The following is a 23,035-nucleotide window of genomic DNA, read 5'->3' on the forward strand; positions in this document are numbered from 1 at the left end:
TTTCTTACTGTTGAATTTTGAGAGTTCTTTATATATTCAGCATATAAATCTTTTCTCAGGTACATGCTTTGCAAGTATTTTCTCCCTGTCTGTTCTTATCTTTTTAATTTCTTAACAGTGTCTTTTGCAGAATAACCATTTTTAATTCTGATAAAGTCCAATTTATCATTTTTTCTTTTATGGATTGTGCTTTTGTTGTCATGTTTAAGGTATCTTTGCCCAACTCAAGGTCACAAATATATTTTCTTCTAAAAGTTTTATACTTTCACGTCTCACATTTAGGTCTATGATCCATTTTGAGTTAATCTTTGTATATGGGGCAAGGTATGGATCAGATGTTGCCATTTTTTGCATATTTATTTAAGTTTTCTAACATCCTTTGTTGGAAAGACTAGTCTTTGAAGAATTTTTTTCACCCCTCTGCACTTGCCAAAAACTAATGTATGCATTTTTTTCTTAAATTCTCTGTTCTGTTCCACTGATCAATTTATCTGTCTTTAAGCCAATACCACAGTATTTTTATTAAAATCAACATCTTAACAATATTAAAATTTCAAACTTAGGAACATGGTATGTCTCTCCATGTATTTAGTTCTTCTTTAATTTTTTTCTCAATGTTTTATAATTTTCAGAGTACAGGCACTCTACATCTTTTGTCAGACTTATCCCTAAATATTTAAAAAAATTTTAAAGTATTTAATTTATTTATTTGAGAGATCACGAACAGAGGGAAGGGCAGACGGAGAAGCAGGAACCCTCTGAACAGGAAGCCACCCAGTGCCCTAAAATTTTAAATTTTCATTGTTCATTGCAACATGTATAGAAATACAATTGATTTTTTTGTATTGATCTTGTATCCTGCAATGTTGCTAGACTCACTTACTAGTTTCTAGTAACATTTTTGTAGATTCTGTCAGGTTTTTACATAGACAAAAATGCCATCTTTGATTAATGCTAGTTTTTACTTCTTTCTTAACAATCTGGATGCTTTTAATTTTTTTTTTTTTATTACCTACTACACTGGCTAGAATCTCCAGTACAATGGTAACTAGAAGTGCTAAGAGTGTCTTGTTTCTGATCTTGGGTGGCAAACATTCTGACCTTCACCACTGAGTTTGATATTAGCTGTACTTTTTCACAGCTACTTTTTAATGTGTTGAGAAAGTTCCCTTGTATTCCTAGTTTGCTGAGAATTGGATGTCAAATGCTTTCTCTATGTCTATTGAGATGATCACACAGCTTTTACATTTTTAGTTTGTTAACATGGTGAATTATATTAATTGAATTCTCAATTAAGTTATTCTAAAAATATACTGCTAGATTACAATTTCAATATTTTATTTAGGATTTTAAATCTATATGTTAGATAATTGTATTTTTTTGCATATTTTTTCAGGTTTAAATATCAAAGTTATATCATCTGGTAAAATGAATTGGGCAACATTCCTTCTTTTTCTATGTCCTTGAGCATATAAATTATGTATTCCTCTTTAAGATTGCAAGAAACAATCTGTAAAACAACATGGGACTCTTGATATCTTTGAGGGGTTATTTTTTGACACATTAAAAAGTTTCCCCTGGGGCACCTGGGTGGCTCAGTCAGTTAAGCGTCGGTCTTCAGCTCAGGTCATGATCCCAGGATTCTGGGATTGAGCCCCACTTCAGGCTCCCTGCTTAGTGGAGAGCCTGTTTCTTCCTGTTCCTCTGCTCCTCTCCCTGCCTATATGCTCCCTTGCTTTCTGTTCTCTATCTCAAATAATACATAAAATCTTAAAAAAAAAAAAAAACCAAAAGTTTCCCCTGTGATTGCTATCCTGCTAGATTTATCATCTTTTCTGTTTTTATATTTTATATATATATTTTAATTGAAGTTCTATTCGCCAACATATAGTATAACAACACCCAGTTCTCATCCCGTCAAGTGCCCCCCTTAGTGCCTGTCACCCTGGCACCCCATTCCCCCACCTGCCTCCCCTTCTACTACCCCTTGTTTGTTTCCCAGTTAGGAGTCTCTCATGTTTTGTCACTCTAATTTTTCCCACTAATTTTCCCTCCTGATTTTCATCTATTCATCAAAGATTTTATACTATATATCCATACATATTTCCAGAAAATGGTCTATTTAACAGAAATTTAAAAGATTTGTTTGTGTCCCATTTCTCATTCTTTATGGTGTATTTTTCTTCTTACCTTAATTAAACTTTCCAGAATTAAGTTTTATTGATCTTTAAAAATGAACCATTTCTTAAAACAAATACTTTGAATTGATTAATTTATGCTGTGAGCTGCTACATTGTGTCCTTCCTCACATTTTCCTTTATTTTATTCCTTGGTGCTTTTTATAGCTTCTCAAATAAAGTATATTTATTTATTTGTTTGTTTAATATAAATGTGCAACTTCACGTTATTCTCTGAGTACTTTTCTCCACGTTTAGATATGCAGTGTTCTATTTATTTCTTAGAGTCTATAACTGCAATTTTACATTCTTTTGTGGCTTACACTATTTAAGATAAATGATTTATCTTTTTGGTTTTTTCCCCTTTGTTACTTATATTGTGGTTAGGAAATGTAGCCTGCACAATCTTTTGGTTTTTGGAATGTGTGGAGAGTTTCTTGAGTAGGATGTGATACAATTGAAAATTTATGGGATACAAAGTGTGATATATATATAATTAACACAAGTTTTCAATTATGCTTTTATACATTAACCATGTTTGATTTTGTTAACTAAATCTACTAAGAGAGGTACGTCAAAGCCTCCTATTACGGTTGCAATTTGGGGCTTTTCTCTATTTCTAGCAGCTTTGGTTTTATCTATTTTGATGCTATGTTATATGGTACATGATTACTCATGACTGCATTCTTGGTTGAATTTTCCTTTCTATCCATCTAATGTTACTCCTTTCTGTTTTTTAAAAGTTATTTTTTTCCATTGAATTCTATTTCGCCTAATATTAATGTATTCTGTATGGAGGCAGTTTCTCAGCTGAGCTTCAAATTTGTTTCAGACATTTTTAGATGAGTGTGACTAACCAGTGCCATTTATTCTGCCACAATGTGTTCTGGTCTGTGCATGGCACTCTTCCCTGATTTCAAACAATAATATAAAATGTTCCCTTTTGCATTTTCTTGATTATCCAACAGGGATTGGTAAGTGGGTGGTGCTCTGATTCCCATCTTGGACTAGAAGTTCCATCTTCCAGGATTGACTTCTTTTTGTGCAGCTCATCCTCCACATGGATCCTTAGGCATCTTTCTAAAATGCAAATATGATCCAGTCTCTCCCTACAGCGTTTAATCATTCAATGTCCTTCTTTGTATACAGTGTACTACTCTTGGTCACTAAGCTCAATGACATTCTAGCCATCTTGAATACATAATCCTTTCCTGATGCCTACCATTTGCACAGCCTCCTCTCTGCTGGAGTGCCTTCTGACCTTTTCTCCACCTTAAAAAATGAAGTCTTAACTCCCATCCATCCTTGGTCCAGCTTAAATATATCTGTGAGATGAAACCCCCTCACTTCCCTCTGGCATAGTAAGTTTCTTCCTTTTCTGTGTTCTCATATTATGTAGTTTTTGCCTCTGCAGTAATGGTTAAGAGAGAGGGCTCATGAATTAAATTCTTCTTAAACTAGTAATATGACCTTTGGGGGAGTTAATCTTGTCAAAACCCCACTTCATAGAGTTATAAGGATTAAATGAATTGAATGCATGTAATAAGGATTAAATGAATTGAATACATGTAAAGGGTCATACAGTATCTGGCACATAGTAGATACATAGTAAATGTTAGCTTCACTTATTCTGAATTTTAATCTATCTGCTTATATTTTTATGTCCTTCATTGTCCTATGAGTCCCTCCATGGTAAAGAGGCTCTGTCTTATCTTTGCATCCTCCACTGTCTGGCACTGTGCCATAATAATAATCATTGGTTAAATGAATGAGTACTCCCCTACATACTACAGTTCTGTGTGTGGGGAAGCAATCTTTTACCACATAAAACTCCCCTAATTAAACCTCAGTGAATGTTCAAGTCTTGAATAAGTAAGAGTTGATATTGTTTTTTTTTTTTAAATTGCAGTATACTTTAAAAGATCTGTAGTTTTCCCAGAATTTAGCAGTTTGAATTTAGATTTGCTGTCCTCAAAACAGCTGGAAATGTTTATTTTCCGTTTTAAACATGTAATTTATGATAAAACACACAATTAAATACTTGGATAAATGCAACATGGCTTATTTAGCTATTGGCATGAATAAATCTGGCACTTCATAATAATATATCAACAGTAGAGAAAAGAGCTTTTTGATGAAAAGTGGTATTTTGATAAAAACTGTAAGTAAATATGCAGTTCCTCCTATACAAAGATAAACCACTGACAATTTAGTTTCACTGATTTTTAAAATGGTGGTGATGGGTTTAGGATAAGTTGCCTATACTCTTATATCCATATTCAAAATAATGAAGATAATTATAATAGGAACAATAGCTGCTGTGGACCAAATGCTACTACATGTCAAGAGATTTAGCTAGTATTTTACATTTGTTAATCTTATCAAAACAGCCCAGAAAGGCACATATTTTATTTCTGTTTAACAGAGAAGGGAATGGAGGCTGAGCAGGTATATTAATTTCTTGTGGCTGCTGTAACAAACTACCATAAAGTTGTGGCTTAATACGACAGAGATTTATTCTCTCACAGTTCTGGAAGCCAGAAGCCTGCAATCTAGATGTCAGTAGAGCTGGTTCCTTCAGAGGCTTCAGGGGAGCATCCATTCCTTGCCTCTTCAGTTTCTGGTGGCCATTGTATTCTTTGTCCTGTGGTCCTATCACTCCAATCCCCTCCTCCATCTTCATATAGCTTTCTCCTCAGTGTGTGTGATATCTACATTCCCTGACTCCTTTTTATAAGGACATTTGTGATGGCATTCAGGACCCACCTGGATAATCAGGATAATCTCACTTCAAGATCCTTAATTAATCATACCTGCAAAAAGTTTGCTGTATAATAAGATAACATTCATGGGTTCCAGGATTAGGAAGCCTAATGCCTTCGGAGCCATTATCAGCCCATCACAGTAGGGTTAAATAATTTGACCAAAATCTATAACTAGTTAGTGGCAGTTGTGTGAGCTGAACCCTGATCTCTCTGACTTCAGAATTTGTACTCTGCACTATCCCACAAGGATAGTGGTCTTGTCAGGAAACTTCAGTGAGCTGGCAGATAGAAGGATTCCAGAAGTGAGGATTCACCCTAGCAGGCAGGAAGGCAGTGTAGTAATCTAACCTCTCTCAGCTCCAGTTTCTTTATTTAAAATGGTGCCAGAGCACCTGGATGCCTCAGTTGGTTGAGCCTCTGGCTCTTGATTTCAGCTCAGGTCGTGATCTCAGGGTGGTGGGATTAAGCCCTCCATGGGGCTTCATGCTTAGCCTGCTGGAGATTCTCCCTCTCTCTCTGCCCTCCTCCCACTCATGCATGCTTGCTCTCTTTCTAAAATAAACAAATAGGGGGATCCCTGGGTGGCTCAGTGGTTTAGCGCCTGCCTTTGGCCCAGGGCGCGATCCTGGAGTCCCGGGATCGAGTCTCTCTCTCTCTCTTTCTCTCTCTCTCTCTCATGAATAGATAAAAATAAATAAATCTTTAAAAAATAAAAATAAAATAAATAAATCTTCAAAAATAAAAATAAATGAAATAATAAAATAAAATGGTGCCTTTTCAGAACAAGGTGGGGGACCACAGTTTTAGTGCAGATGACTGCAGCACAGGAAGAGGGCCAGGCCCTGTGAGAAGACCTTAGACGAAGGGTCTCCACGAAGGAGCCAAGAGTTAGGAAAGCTGGATGGGACTCTTACTTTCAGCAGAGAGGCAGCATTTAGCATCCTGGAGGACTGGGAGGACCAAGAGAAGCACCTGTGATTATGCTGGGAATAACACTGATGGTTTTTTCTGTGTTCCTATTTTTTGTTTTCTACAGGGAACAGTTTTGGCCCTAAGGCCAGAAGGACTTTGTAGGCCTGAAGAAAAATTCTGTTGGGAACAAAGGCATTATGATTCTTTCCCGAGGCCTGGTTCTGACTATGAATTAAGCCAATGACCCTGAAACAGAATTTTTTCTGCTTGAATCGAAAAAGGCTCCATATATTCTAAATGGTGTCTTATGGCTTGCTTGTCATCTTGCTCTATCCAGCAGGCTGACATTATAAACACCCACAAATTGAGGTTCTTTTTAATGTTTTAAAGTCATCAATGTCACAACTACCAGATAAACTGTTGAAAAAAATTCCACATTGTGAAGAAAGTGAAAATATGTCAAATTATTTAAGCACTATGTAGACAGAAGTATTCAAAGGGAAATGCCACAACTTGAAAAGTCACTGTTGTCAACCTCAGATAATGTCAACTTTAAATCATGGAACGTTAAAAAAAATAAAGCCCCAAAAAAGGCATATACACTGCATATAAAATAATAGTGCCACAAAAACATTCCCTGCCCCCCCAACAGGAATGGAAAAGTCCCCATTGAGTGGGAAGTCACCATTGCAGCACTGAGGGAGAAAAGCAGGGAGGAAATTTTTCTTCTTTCTCTTGTCATTTTGGATCAATCATTCCTGTTTAGGATGCTTTCACCCTCCAGACCTAAAGACACTTGAGAAGATTTTGTATAGAGTTTTTATCATCTGAAGGCTTTATCAAAGAACATATATAAAAACTAAAACTTGTGGACAGTTATAAGCTTTTCATATTAAAGCCTTTGCAAAATAGTTTAAACCTTTGGATAAAAAAACAAAAAAAAACCTTTGGATAATTCATAGACATATCTTTTCCCCCGTGGTTTATTATGAAAGCTTTAAAACATACAGAAAAGTCAAAAGAACTGTATAGTGAACATGCATATACCCACCATCTTGATCAAGGGTCAGCAAACTATAGACCTTGGGCCAAATCCAGTTGCTTGCCTGTTTTTGTAAATAAAGTTTCATTGGAACACAGTGATGCCCATTAGTCTATGTACTGTTTCTGACTGTTTTTGCACTATATTATAAGAGCTGAGTAGCTGCAAGGGAGATCACAAAGCCTAGAGTATTTACTACATGACCCTTTACAGAAAAAGTTTGTGAACCTTTGATTTAAATGATATCGATGTAATAGGCTGCTGTATTTGCATTGTCATATATCAATCCATTATAAACTTACTGTTCACAGGAGGAAAAAGAAAACCAAAATAGTCACTGGTGGTCAGATTCATTTATTAATCAGTTAAGGATTAGTATTAAAATTTCCAAACGGAAAAAAAGTAATTTAAAAAGGAAAAAAATCACTTAACTTCACTATTTAGAATTATAATTAGGCTTATTATAAGCCCTTAGGTAGATAAAGTTCGTTACAATGTTAGATACAAAAATAAGATTAAGTGAACTTATGAATTATACTTTATTTCTGCTTAATCATATTGACTTACCTAGGTTTTGATGTGTCCAAATCTAGTAGTAGGCAGCTTTTATCAAGGTAGTCTTTATATTCTTAGAGGCAAACTTCTTCAATACAATTGAGTAAAAGCTAATTTTTCACTCTTTAATAGTAGAAATATATATTTGTAGTTAGTTGTTAATGAAATTGTGCGTGGTTAGGGTTGTTACCATTTGTTCATTAAAGTCTATAAGAATTACTTATTGAGTCTTTTCTGTACCTTAGAGTTCTAGGTACTTTGTGGGATGTGAAGATGTATCAAAGATTCTGTCCTCAATAACTCAAAAAGACATCTGCATCCCCATGTTCATAGTAGTCTTATTTACAACAGCCAAGACATAGAAATAACCTAAATGTCCACTGATGGATAAATGAAGAAAGAAATTGTGGTGTAGGGTACCTGGGTGGCTCAGTCGGTTAAGCATCTGCCTTCAGCTCAGGTCATGATCCCAGGGTCCTGGGATGGAGTCCTACATCTGGCTCCCTGCTCAATAAGGAGTCTGCTTCTTCCTCCTTTGCCTCTGCCCCTCTCCCCTGCTCTCCTCCATGCGTGCTCTCTCTCTCTCAAATAAATAAATAAAATCTTTAAAAAATTTTAAAAATGTAGTGTATATATTTATATAATGTAATATTATTCAGCCATAAAAAACAAGGAAATCCTACTATTTGTGACAAGATGGATGGAGGATATTATGTTAAGTGAAATAGGTTAGACAGAGAAAGACAAATACTGTATGATTCTCACTTATACGTGGAATCTAAACCTCCCTGCCTCCAAACCAAAAAAGACCAAAATCATATAGAAAAAGAGATCAGATTTGTGGTTACTAGAGGCAGGGGGGTGAGTGATGGGAGAATTGGAGGAAGGTGATCAAAAGGTACCAACTTCCGGCCACAAGATAAATAGTACTAGGGATGTCATGAACAACATGATGACTACAGTCAACTGTACTGGATGATATATAGGAAAGAAGTTAAGAGAGTAGATCCTAAGAGTTCTTGTCACAAGGAGAAATATTTTTCTTTTCTCTTTATTGTATTTATATGAGAAAATGGATGTTAACTAAGCCTATTGTGGTAATCATTTCACAACATATGTGTGTCAAACCACTATGTGGCACATCTGAAACTTACACAGTATGCCAATGTATAACAATCATTTCTCAATAAAGCTGGAAATAAAAGATTGTGTCCTCAAAGCATATGGCTGAGTATAGGAGACAGGATATGGGCACAACTATTATAAGATGGAATGGAGAATGTTCGATGTTATAAGAGTACCAAACAGAGGAGGGCAAGATTTGGCAGATGTTTCTTTTGATAAGGTGGGATCCTAAAGGAAAGAGCATTTGATTTGGACCTTTATCGACTGATGACATTTGGATGTGTGGAGAAGGGCACTCTCTGAAAGGCAAGGTTGAGAGATTGTATGGAAGCACCAAACTGAATTCAGCTTCTGATGGGATATACAAAGCTTGTGAAATTTAGATACACTTGTGAACCCATACAGGGTTTTCATTATCATTGGCTCCTAATGATTTGCGATCAATGGCCAACTTTTAGTAAAACAAGCAATAATCTTATGAAATTGTGGTTTACTAGAGGATAGTTGCTAATCATTCTCTTTTTGTTAGCAAATTAGTCAGCTAGGTTTTTGGCGATGATACAATTTAAACAATCATTTCCCACGTAATACATGGGCTTAGATGAATTAATGCAACTTCCCAGTCAAGACATTTCTATGAATATATCTTAAGAAAATAATAAAAAACATGGACAAATACTTAAATGTGATGATAATCATAGCATTATTTATATAAAACATTGGGAAATGTCCAATATAAAGCATAATTAAATATTCAATATAGAGTAATTGTTAAATAAATTATAGTACTGCAGGGAAATAATATCCAGGTCCTAAAAATTAGTTCTTTAAAATGAACTTTTAATCATACAGGAAATGGTAATTATCTAATATTTCAAGATAAAAATCATACAAAAAAGGCAGTTCATAAAATCTCACATACAACATGTATCCAAATTTGGATCAACTATTCACTTTTAGCAAAGTAATTTAGGCTGAAGAAATGAGCCAAAGTGATTTGGGGAATGGAAACACTGTTTTCTTTAAAGTTTATTTACTTCTTATGTAATCTTTACAGCCAACGTGGGGCGTGAACTCAGAACCTTGAGATCAAGAGTCACACGCTCCTCTGACTGAGCCAGCCAGGTGCCTCAGAAACACCATTTTCTGATAATAATTTTGCTAAGACAATGCATGCTTTCTATTTAATAGGAAAATTTATAAAATTATTTTTTTCCTGGGTTCTGGTAACTTGGCTCGGCTTGGATAACCCATATAATCTTCTTTCTTCACTCTAAGCACCTATAAATGCAGGACAAACTCTTGCAACAAAAAGTCTGAATACAAAGGCTGAGCTCAAAATAAAGAGAGAGCATTCCCTGGGAGCCAAAAACAATGACAATGAGGGACTGTGAAACTAGATGTGTAACTTCATGATCTGATGCCACAATAGTTCAGGAAGATATTGGTCTGGAAATAGACCAGAGAGACCTGGGGATTTACTATTTATGTTAATCATTTGAGCACAGAGATGTGGTCGTGGACTCTTGTTCAATAGGAAATTAGATCTGAGACATATTCATAGAGCTAAAACACTTAGAGGGCTGTATCCTTAGTGAAATGGGATTAGAAACAGTTTGTCTTCCACCTAGGGAAGTGATTTGAAACATTACCCTGTCCTTGAGAAATCAGAGACCCAGGCTTGTGACTTTTGTTGGTGGAATTCAGATTTACATTTACTCCAGTAGTCCTAGAATCTTCAATCCAAGAGGGAACACAAAAAAGGTAACAACTCTGTGAAATTTGTAGAAGCAAATATCACACCTCTCTGTAGCAACATTTCTATAACAGGACATATGGAATTTCCATAGGCATCCATGTTGAAAATGTGTTCACAGTCCAAATTTATAAGGAAGAAATACTCCAGGAGAGAGACCAAATAAATAAGAGAATTGGTAACCCACATATTTGAGATCAACAAGCTGAAAGATACCATAAATAAGTATGTTTAAAATTATAAAATAGGTAACAGAAGTTTTTATTACTTCTGTTTGGACCTGTGAATAGTTTGTGGGAGTTTAAATATTTAAAAACTTTACGATCTTTAAAGGTAATGACATAGATGAATTCCTGATGTCCAAAGACTGCATTCTGGTTGGGTTAGATTTATGTCGCACCATCCATATTCTCTCTTCTTTTCTTTTCTTGTCTTTATGTAACCAAGTAGGTGGGAGGACCGATCAAGATTGAGAATGAAATGTGATGTAAAAATAGGATAGTTGCTACTTTGCCCTTGATCTCCTCAGTACTACTTTAAAACCAGTTGAACTAAACAGTCACAAAAGTGGTGTGATGCCTTCAAGTTACTTATTTAGTACAGCAGTAATTTCAATCAAAATAGTTCATGAACTGATCAGCAACTTTGCAGAGAGAAAATTTGAGTTACCAAGTCCAGAGATGTAAACTGTGGGCTGGGGCCAAATTCAGCCTGCAGACATTTATTATTTGGCCAGAGAGTTAATAAAATAATTTTTGAATTAGTGTATATAATTAGAAACTGGGGATTTCACATAAATGCATGGGTTTCTGGCTTCACTTGAAAAGCTGGATTATTTGGCTATGCCAAGAATGGGTACTTCTGGTTGGCAACAATGGGCTGAACTATAGAGTGTTGACTCCTTCTCCAGTTCTATCCAGACCCTTCTATTCCTTATTGAGTCTCCAGCACTGTGGATCAGTGTCAGTACTATTTATTAATGCCCTTGAAGTGTATGAGTTAGATGTGCAGTTCAGATCACTTGCCTTTCTTTGTCCTGTCCAAGGGATACTTGTGGTCAGGATAAGTTACATGATTAGGAGCTGGGGTCAAGCTCCTGTTGGGCTCAGGGAAGCAGCTCTTGTGTTGCAATTTGACAGTCTGACCCTCACTGTGTCCTCAAAGATGCTTCATTCATTCATTCATTCATTCATTCATTTGAGATACATTCACTGAATAACTAAGCTGTTCCAGCATGGGAACCAAAAGATGAACGGCCCACTTCAAGAAACTAAAAATTTAGTAGGAAAGATAATATCATGGAGAATAGGCAATGGGGGAAGTTAGTGGTTATCTTTATACTCTGGATAGGATTGCCAGATCCAGCAAAGAAAAATACAGGATGACTGTTATATTTGCCTTTCAGATAATGATGTAATAGTTGGGACATAATTATAGTATTAAAAAATTATTTATTGTTTATCTGAAATTCAGACTTTATTGGGCATTCTTATTTTATCTGGCAACTCTAATTCTAGAGAACCCGGGCTTCTGCTGAGTCAGGGACTTGACTGGTAATCTATTCATATTTCCCCCCAGAAAGGAAAAAGGTAGTAGCCTTTTCCTCTTAGAAATTTCTGATCGGGTCAGCCCCGGTGGCGCAGTGGTTTAGTGCTGCCTGCAGCCCAGGAGACCTGGAGACCTGGATCGAGTCCCACATCGGGCTCTCTGGATGGAGCCTGCTTCTCCCTCTGCCTGTGTCTCTGCCTCTCATTCTCTCTCTGTGTCTCTATGAATAAATAAATAAAATCTTAAAAAAAAAGAGAAAATTCTGATCAAATCAAGCTCCTGAATTATGTATGCTCTGCCTGATGAAATCAACATAGATGTTGGTCATCTTAAAATCTAGCCACTGCCGGGGATCCCTGGGTGGCTCTGCGGTTTAGCGCCTGCCTTTGGCCCAGGGCGCAATCCTGGAGTCCCGGGATCGAGTCCTGCGTCAGGCTCCCTGCATGGAGCCTGCTTCTCCCTCTGCCTGTGTCTCTGCCTGTCTCTCTCTATCTCTTTCTCTCACTCTCATGAATAAATAAATAAAATGTTAAAAAAAAATCTAGCCACTGCCCAAAAATTAATAGTCAACAGATGGGGATCTGTCAATTATCATAAAGTATAACATTTTATGGGAACTAGCAGCAGAACATATGGGACTGTAACATTTGCTTTTCCCACAAAGCATGTCTACTACACTGGGTAAAATTGTTTTGAGTCAAAGGTAAAGGTATAATCTATTCCAGAAGAGACATGTAATTAAAGTTTAAATACATTTACTCAATAGGTCCTAAGGACTGGCAATGTGCAAGGAATGTATTGGTGAGGTGATGGGAATAACATCACATTTAAAGTCTAATATTTATTTGTTTTTGAGAGACATCTCCTAACTTTACAAAATATCATAGCTATCCAATAATGATAACAATCATAAAAATACCCATTTCTTATTGAATACTTACTATGCTGTAGGCATTGTGGGAAGCATTTTATGTGCCTTATTCCATCTAGTACGTATAGCCCTGTGAAGTGAGTTCCATTACTCCTGCCAGAGATGAGGAAATGGAGGCCTAAAGGGGCCAATCCTCAGGACAGGGATGTCCTTCCACAGTTACACCATTACAAGTGATAGGCTTGGGTCTTGAACCACACTGAGATGTCTTACTCTGCATTCTGGGTCTACTCTGCTTGTCTGTATCAGTGATTCAGTCACATTAGTGGGAAGACTCATCAGCAAAGTTCAAAGTGGAGTCCTTTGAGGGGCCTGAAGAGGTTGAGTGTTTCTGATGTTAATATTGGTGGATTCCTTTGGGAGAAATTTCTTGTCTTTCAGAAGAAACCGGATAAGAGTACAATGACTACAATACATTCAAAGTCTTCCATAGGGACAGTTTTTAGGCTCCTGGTATCTAAAAACTTATACATTAATAATGCTGTCTAACTTGTTTCTTTAGCTCATAAGATTTAAATAATTGAAAATTTGATTTTAAGAAAACAAACAAACAAAACAAACTACTCATTAAGACATTGTGTTCTTTTGGCTATGTCATTTCTCAATAGAGCTTGCCCTCATTTTAAAGGTTCTTTTCTTGGGTGACACCCTGGAGAACCTGTATTCTCACGGGGAAGGAAGTGTTCTGCCAAGGAATCTCTCTTCCTTTTTCCCAGTGATGCCAGTTCCCTGCACTTGTACCAGCCTCAAGCTTTGTTCAACTGAATCTAAAGGCATCTTTGAAGGACAAGTATACAAAGGAGTAATCCACTTGGAAAACTTCAGGTATAGTTAACCTTCCAAGAACTATCTCAATGTGAGAAACAACAAAAAATCAGACAAGAAAAAGAAAGGGGAGGATTTCTCTAAAATACTTACTGATCGTTAAAATTTTTTTTTCTACCTAGTAACACACACACACACACACACACACACACAATTTATTCATACAGTCAACAGTGCCAGTCTGATTGATATACATGATTTTTTAGTCATGACATGAATTCCCATTGTAATTTTAATACAAACAAGCCTCTATTTATGGCTTCATTGTGATTTGGAGAAAGAACAACTGGAATTGGGAAGTGCAGACAGATCCATGGGGTTGGGCAAAGGTCAGAAGTGTGGATATGGTCCCAAGTCCAGAACTGTTAAAGAGACACAGAGTGCAAAGCCGGTCAAAGTCTAGGTCAGCCTCCATGGACAAAGATGATGAAATGTGAGTAGCACTGGTCAAAGTGCAAATAGATTAAAAGTGGGAAGTAGGGAGGGACTTATACATGGGAGACTGGAGTTCAAAGGCAAGAAATTTGGACTTCTGGGAAACTGAGAAATTGGGCTCTCTTCCATAGGAGAAGTACCCTCTTTACGCAAAATTCTAGCTCTTTGCTAGTGTGCTGTACTGCTCATTTGCTTATCTGATCTGAGATCCCACATCTACTTCCTCCACTTTTTTCTAAATCCCAGCAAGGCTGTCTCCCTCCCAGTAGATTGCCTTTTCCCAAGTTTCTTTGCCAACTGGCTTCTGTCTACATTTCACCTGTGGGGAACTCAGAAGAGAGATTGGAGAGACAAGAAAGGGAGAATCCAGGGTCCTTCATTTCCCCTTTCTCTGTTTCAGGGGGAGTCTTGAACTTCTAGTTTCTGCCCTGTTGTTCTGGCTTTTGGGTTTTGATAATATGATGTAGCAACTTTCCACTGTTTTGAATCTCTGGGTTATCCCATTGTTCTTTATTCAGCCTCTCAATTGTTCTAACACCTTTATAATGGGTTCCCTGTATTAACTTATCTTCATTGAACCGACTGGCAAGAGCTCTATTTTCCTGAGAGAACTCTGAATAATATATGCTCTAAATACTGAAAACACCTTCCTATTACTGAATTAAATCCATTGACTCCTGGCTAGTAAGTGAAGACAGCACTGGATTTTAAGAAGATTTTATATTATTGTTACTACTTTTTTTTTTAAAGATTTTATTTATTTATTCATAGAGACACACACACAGAGAGAGAGAGAGAGAGAGAGGCAGAGACACAGGCAGAGGGAGAAGCAGGCTCTACTCAGGGAGCCTGATGTGGGACTCAATCCTGAGACCCCAGGACCATGCCCTAGGCCAAAGGCAGGCACTAAACCGCTGAGCCACCCAGGGATCCCTGAAGTTTTATTTTTAAAAACATAGCAATAATTGGGGATCCCTGGGTGGCTCAGCAGTTTGGCACCTGCCTTTGGTCCAGGGCACGATCCTGGAGTCCTGGGATCGAGTCCCACGTCAGGCTCCTGGCATGGAGCCTGCTTCTCCTTCCTCCTGTGTCTCTGCCTCTCTCTCTGTCTATCATAAATAAATAAATAAATAAATAAATAAATAAATCTTAAAAAAACTCAGCAATTGATTTTTTGGAAACTGATAATTATGGAAGTGGACATGTTTTGTCTGGTAGTGAACTTCATTGGAGACTTAAAGCACCCAGAGTATTTCATTATACTGTACTAGGAAACAAAGGGCATGTAAAAACGTGACTATTGTGGAATGAAGTTTAAACTTCATTAAATGTATTTTTTCACATAATTTTATAGAAAATTTGGAAAACTAGATATGTCAGTACCAATACTGTCATAGATCATTGTTATTGTCATCTTCTTTTTTTTCCTCATTCAACTTTTGTTTTAATGGGTCTCAAATTCTATGACAGATTTTTGGTCAAGTTGTTTCCATTAAAAAGTACTGATTTTAAAAACTAATAACCTAAAACTGCTACACACGCACAAAACCCCCCCACAAATGGTCCACAAAACATTCTCCTTTCCTTCTGAAGGTTTTACGATGCATTGTTATCATTAACCAATCTTTTACTATTAAACTTAAATGGCCAATTGACACAAACAGTTCTGAGACCATTCTTCCACCACCGATTAAGACTGGGGTGGCAGGTATTGGGGATAGTATTCATTTAGCCTTCTGGGCAGACTTGGTGACTTTGCCAACTCCAGCTGCCTTCTTGTCCACTGCTTTGATGACACCCACAGCAACTGTCTGTCTCATGTCATGAACAGCAAAACGGCCAGAGGAGGATAGTCAGAGAAGCTCTCAACACACATAGGTTTACCAGGAACCATATCAACAATGGCAGCATCCCCAGATTTCAGGAACTTGGGACCATCTTCCAGATTTTTTCCAGAACGATGATCTATCTTTTCCTTCAGCTCAGCAAACTTGCAAGCAATGTGAACTGTGTGGCAATCCAGGACAGGCGCATACCCAGCACTGATTTGGCCTGGATGGATCAGGATAATCACTTGAGCCATGAAGTCAGCTGCTTCCATTGGTGGGTCATTTTTGCTGTCACCAGCCACATTGCCACGACGAACATCTTTGACAGATACGTTCTCGACATTGAAGCCCACATTGTCCCCAGGAAGAGCCTCACTCAGAGCTTCATAGTGCATTTCAACAGACTTTACTTTAGTTGTAACATTGACCGGAGCCAAGGTGACCACCATGCTTGGCTGAAGAACACCAGGTCTCCACTCGGCCCACTGGGACAGTAACAATACCACCAATTTTGTAGGCATCCTGGAGAGGCAGACACAAGGGCTTATCAGTTGGACGAGTTGGTGGTAGAATGCAGTCTAGAGCTTCAAGCAGTGTGGTTCCGCTGGCATTCCCATCTTTACGGGTGACTTTCCATCCCTTGAACCAAGGCATGTTAGCACTTGGCTCCAGCATGTTGTCACCATTCCAACTAGAAATTGGCACAAAGCTACTGTGTCAGGGTTGTAGACAATTTTCTTAATGTAGGTGCTGACTTCCTTAATGATTTCCTCGTTTCTCTTCTGGCTGTAGGGTGGTTCAGTGGAATCCATCTTGTTAACACTAACAATTAGTTGCTTTACACCAGTGTATAAGCCAGAAGGGCATGCTCACGGGTCTCCCATTCTTGGAGACAGCTGCTTCAAATTCACCAACACCAACAGCAACAATCAGGACAGCACAGTCAGCCTGAGATGTGCCTGTAATCATGTTTTTGATAAAGTCTCTGTGTCTTGGGGCATCAATGATGGTCAGATACTTGCCGGTCTCAAATTTCCACAGGGAGATATCAGTGGTGATACCACGTTCACGTTCAGCCTTCAATTTATCCAAGACCCAGGCATACCTGAAGGAGCCTTTTCCCGTCTCAGCAGCCTCCTCAAATTTTTCAATAGTTCTTTGGTTGATCCCACCACATTGTAGATCAGATGGCCAGTAGTGGTAGACTTGCCTGATTCTACGTGTCCAATGACGACGATGTTGATGTGAGTCTTTTCCTTTCCCATTTTGGTTTAGGTTTAGCAATGTTTTTCACCACACCTGTGTTATGGTGGCAAACCCATTGCAAAAAAAGGTATTGTCATCTTCTTGAAATATCTTCTAGGCTTATTTTTTTTTAACAGCATGAAAGTTATAATGCAACTTTGTGTTGTGTCTCTTCACTTAATACTATATTGCAAGCATTTCCCCACTGTCATTGGGAATATCACAATATAACAACTGCATAGTATTCCACCATGAGGATAGCTGCAGAGTATCAATTTAGTGTTGGGATTCTTTTATGGATCAGTGCTAAAATGATGAGACAACTGAACACATTCCTCAGTGATCTGGAAGAGACTCTCACTTCTGTTTTCACTGACTGTGCAGGATGTAGGAATAACAAGCTAGAGGTGACCCATTGAAAAGGTATCTAGCAAACTGTGTGCCTGGGCAGGAGCATGGTGAGTGAGCATCAGAATGGACATGACTCTGGGAAATGAAAAAGGATAGTGGAAGGGGAAGCGGGCAGGGGGATGGGGTGACTGGGTAATGGGCACTGAGGAGGATACTTGATGGGATGAGCACTGGGTACTATACCATATGTTGGCAAATCGAACTTCAGTTAAAAAAAAAAAAGAATGGACATGGGACTCTGCTCATGATGTAGGGTCTGTGACCCATGGAACTCTGTCATGATTGAAATTCTGGAAGGAATGATGCTCATTTATTCCTTCTGCTTGGTTTGCCTTTTCTCCCTATTTGTGTTGTGAATTCATCCTTTAACATCCAGATAACTGTCATAACATTCCTTTCCCTATGCATCTATGAATACATTCTTCTGTCACTCATTGTTATGGCTGAGTTGTATCCTTATCCTCTCAGTTTATATGTTGAAGCCCTAACCCCTAGTACCTTATGTTACTGTATTTGAAAATAGGGCCTTTAAAGTTGTATTTAGGGATACCTGGGTGGCTCAGTGGTTGAGCATCTGCCCTTGGTTCAGGTCTTGATTCCAGGGTCCTGGGATTGAGTCGCACATCAAGCTCCCCGTGGGGAGCCTGCTTCTCCCTCTGCCTGTGTCCCTGTCTCTCTCTCTGCGTCTCTCATAAACAAACAAACAAACAAACAAATAAAATCGTTTTAAAAAGTGGTATTCAAGTTAAAATAGATACATTAATGTAAGCTGTAATTCATTATGACTGGTGTCTATATAAGAGGATGACATTAGGACACAGGTCAAACACAGAGGGAAGACCATGTGAAGACACAGCAAAAAGGTAGCCATCTGCAAACCAAGGAGAGAAGCTTCAGAGGAAACCAAATCTGTGGACACCTTGATCTTGGAATTCTAGCCTCCAGCATTGAACCAGGAGACCTGAGTTCAATTTCTGCATCTGTCACTGGTAGTTTTATGATGCTGGGCGATTAATTTAAGCTTTGTGAAACTTGGCATAGGGATGCTAGCATCTCTCTTGTCTACCTCTCAATACTGTTGTATTATATGAGAAAATGTCTGTGAAAGAGCTCTGGAAACTAGGAAACCTAGGCCCAAGAAAGATGTTATTAATGAGGACTTTCAGCCTGCAGGGGCAGGCACTGGCTGTGTCCTTCTTGGGCCTGTAGGAGCAAGCAGGGAAGGGGCTGCTCTTGGCCAGGGGAGGATGTGGGCAGATACTGGCAAAGGGCATTGGCAGCAAAACTATTTCTACCATTTCTGACCACCCCACTCAGGCATGACCTAATGGGGATGGCAAAAACCCAGGGGAGGAGAGTAAGTTGTGAAGGGAAGAGAGGAGTTTCTAGAAGATTCAGTAAGGAGATAAGGGGTCTCCCAAACAGAAAGATAAAGACTGAGAGACTAGGAGTAAATTTTTTTTTTTAAGATTTATTTATTCATGAGAGACACACAGAGAGAGGCAGAGACATAGGCAGAGGGAGAAGCAGACTTCTCACAGGGAGCCCAATGTGGGACTCCATCCTCCAACCAGGGATCACGCCCTGAGCCTAAGGCAGACGCTCAACCACTGAGCTACCCAGGCATCACAAGATTGGAATAAATTAATAAGAAATATTGAACCCAGCAATGCTATAACAGAATCAAGTAGTTCAAGAAGGATTTAGGTATTTATAGATGATAAAACTGAAATGAGTTATTGAGCAGCTAGGAAATGTTTAGGGTTAACCTATAAACATAGGTTAACCTAAATGTTAGGATAAATGTTTAGGGCGAACCACCATGAAGTCAGTACTCCCCTTAAAATAACCTTTTTTTTTTTTTTTTAAACTTCTCATGGGACTAAGGATGGATAGTTCCTAAGTCTGATACCTATTTTTAAATTCTCTTCATTAAGGAATTCAGTGAAGAAGTGTTGAAAAATGTTATTTTCTTTGCTAACTGAACTTGTTTGCAATGCTCACTGCACCTATAACTACTAGCACTGTGTCTATACTTTCTACCATGTGGAAGCTATGAGGACAGGAATAGGTCAGTCATATTCACAGCTATATCCCAGTGCCTGGCACAGCTCCCAGTATACGGTGGTGCTCAATCAGTATTTGAAATTGAATGTTGTTTTCTCAAGAGTGGGCTGATGGGGTCCTTCTGTCCAGGGAAGCTACCCCTTTAGGACCCTGACCTAAGCCAATGGAAGCATTCCAGAATTTCAGAGAGAGAGATGTTAGGTCTCTCTAGGGTTTGTTATGATCCACCCACACTACCCATTTGGGACAGCCTTGCCCCTGTTTGCTCCATGCCTGACTTTCATTGTCCTACAAGTTTTCGCTTTCTTTTGCCCTATTTGTGGTTACACAGCCTCTGTTTTCTGTTTGTGAGCACAGGTAAATCTCTAAGTTGACGGCCTGTCTCCCTGGATTCCTTTCTGAGTCATCTGACTCCTTAGGCCTGGCCATTTGCAAATTTCTCCCTTGGGTAGCCCTAGTGGTTTCAGTCCCAAGCACAGGTTTGGGGATGCTGCTTTTCCATTGGCTTTGAGGAATAGTGGCTGGGGCTGGACATTATCCTGAGGATCTACAGGGGCAGCAGGTTATCAAGGAGAGGAGAATGAGCAGAACCCAGGTCAGTTCTGCCTCTTTGTCTGAAGAAGGAGTTGCCTTGAGGGCAGATCATACTTACTTCCTGAGGCAGAGGGGGCCTTATAGGAGAACTTACCTTGTCCCGGGTTAAGCTCTGCCCTTCCTCACATTGCCACAGTGAAAACACAGCCTTCCCCTCTCATACAGTCACCAGCCCAATTTGTCTGGATCCCTGCAAGAGCTAGAGATTGTATTGGTCTTTGGGCCATGATTGTCCTGGGGAGGCTGAGAGCAGAGCTTCTTAGTGTCCCCATCTACAGAGCCAAGAGGTTGGTGATTGTTGATTCCTACAGGGAGACCCACATGTGAAAGCTATACCAGGCTGCTGGCCAACACATCCCCCACAAAAGTCTGCCCGGACAAAGAGTGTGGGAGGGGGCACAGATTTGGGCAGGGCCTTGCTGTGATCCAACTGACTCAAAGTAGCTGGTCCTGGCCCATTGCTGACGACTTGGCCTGGTTCCATGAAGGCCTGGCAGAGGCTCTATGGGATGAGCAGGCATGGATTCCAGGGTTTCTGGTGGGAAAGGAGGCTGGCTACTGTCTGCATTTACTCATCTGTTTTCACAACAACACTGCTTCCACTAGTGCTCTAAGCCACCTTGTTGTAATCAGTTTGGGCTGCTGTAACAAATCCTGCAAGTTTGGTGGCTTAAACAATATACATTTATTGGTCACAGTTCTGGAGGCTGGGAGGTCCAAGATCAATGTGCTGGCAGATTTAGTGTCGGCAAGGGCCTGCTTCCTGGTCTGCAGATGGTTATCTTCTTGTTGTATCTGCAAATGGGGAGCAAAGAACTCTCATGTGTCTTCTTAGGAAGGCACTAATCTCATTCATGAATACTTTACTTTCATGAACTAATTACTTCCCAAAGGCCCCATCTCCTAATTCCATTCACATTAGGGGTTAGGATTTCAATATAGGAATTTTGGGGGAACACAAATACTTACTCTATAACCAGGCCCCACCCAAAATCTGGGGCCCAGGTTGTTCACCTGGATTCCTGCAGCCCTAGGGAAACTTCATGGCCCCGGGCTTCAAAAAGCCACAAAGGATGAACATTCAGGAGGCAAGGATCCAAAAAAGCACAAATCTTGCATGGGGAACAAGGCAAAATTAGATCTGATTAGAATGAAGGAAGATGGAAAATATGCCTGGAAAGAAGGCAGTTTAGGAAAAAGCTCTAAACAAAACCACCAGGATTTGCCTTAAATTTGGCCATAAACATCTGATGCTATGTGGATATATTTGCTCTGGCTAGAAGTTATCTGGAGGCCAGCACAGAGGATCAAATCTATATGTTTTTGGAGGAGATATTTCCAGGAGACTGGGCATTCCACTTCTGTGTCAGGAGCAACTATAAGGAGCAAGTGCCATATACATAAGCTTATCTATTTGGAAAACAAATAAGCAAAGAGCAGATAAAAACTCTGGCAAAGCCACCAAATAACAGAAGAGATAAGAGTGTGGGGGTGAGGAAACATAACCTGCAGTTATCTGTGTTTGTCCATTAGCTTGGGATGGCTCAGTATGACGCCAATTGAAGGGCTATGGTGTGACATAAGGATGGACACTAGGACCACTGACCAACCATCAGCACCATCTTAATTAAATATGATAGTAAAAAAAAGTGGCTAATGGAAGTCAGTTATAGTGACTTTGCCCAGATGGTTTCCGCTAACACAAGAAAAATTAAACTACTTCAGTCTGTAGGGTTATTTTAATTATTTTTATGCTTCTAGGTTTCATTTGATCTCTCATTCAGAGACCTCTCTGGGGTCGACAGACGGGGCAGAAATCAGGCAAAAACTCTGCTGACATAATAAAAGTGGAAAACTAATCTAGACTTGGTTAGTAAGCTAAACTATGTACCTAAAAGTTAATTAAAATGATTTATCAGATCAGGTAAGAGATACTCAGAAGATAAGAAAGTGCCCAAAAGATAAGAAAGACTCTCCAATTTCTGTGCTCACAATAATTTCCCAGAGTATTTAAAAATTACAAATATATAAAACAATAAATTGCTCTCTATGAGGTTAGAAAAGACATTATAAGAAGGAGCAGCTGATGAACAGGGGATTTTCTACTTAATCATCCATCTCCCCATTTCTTCCCTGAGAACTACAGCAAAAATGCTGATTTTTCTTGCATATAATTGTTATTTGTTTTTTTATTTTTGTTTTGGCTAAATGAAAAGTCATAGAATGTTAAAACTAGAAACTAGATGATTGGATATCATTCGTTCACTAAATGGCTATTTACTGAGTGCTGATAATATATCATTATCATTGCATACCTGGTGCTAGGAATACAATGGCCAAAATAAGTTTATATTCTGGTGGGCAGCACAGACTAAGAGCACGTAAAATGAAAATAATTACAAATTGTGTTAAATTTGGAAAGAATCAAACAATGGGTTCACCTAGAGTAGAATGTGGAAAAACTTACTTTGAGGAGGAGATCAGAAAGGGGGCTGAGTGCAGCAGAATGCGGTAGGGCCACAACCCCTGTTTCCTAACTCTGGGGTTCTTTGGACTCTGCTGCCTGCTCTCGTAGAGCATCTGCCTCTTTTCTTTGGCAATCTATGTGGATACTGGATGATTTCTTGGCTGGCTTTAAAAAGCAGGTGGGAGGCTGTGTAGTGGAGAGAGGCAAGGTTCACTGACTGGGGGTGTGCTACGTGCTGCTACATGTCTCTGAAAAGCTCAGAGAGAAGGGACACGGCAAACTTTGAGAGGTCATTGCCCTGTCAAAGACCTATCATGTAATGTAATTCTTAGCAATAGAACATATATATGG

The 23,035-nt window shown here is 38.9% G+C and overlaps 1 long non-coding RNA gene across 1 annotated transcript; it reads right to left on the minus strand.

Annotated features, from left to right (window-relative positions):
- Positions 1-20,883: 20,883 nt before the first annotated feature.
- LOC121480891 lies at positions 20,884-22,799 on the minus strand. Its single transcript, XR_005985136.1, has 3 exons — positions 22,685-22,799; positions 21,187-21,329; positions 20,884-21,012 (listed from the first exon to the last, which is right to left on the minus strand). It is a non-coding gene; the product is annotated as an uncharacterized LOC121480891 (long non-coding RNA).
- Positions 22,800-23,035: the final 236 nt, after the last annotated feature.

This window comes from Vulpes lagopus, chromosome 2, assembly GCF_018345385.1.
Source record: "Vulpes lagopus strain Blue_001 chromosome 2, ASM1834538v1, whole genome shotgun sequence".
Classification (NCBI taxonomy): domain Eukaryota; kingdom Metazoa; phylum Chordata; class Mammalia; order Carnivora; family Canidae; genus Vulpes; species Vulpes lagopus.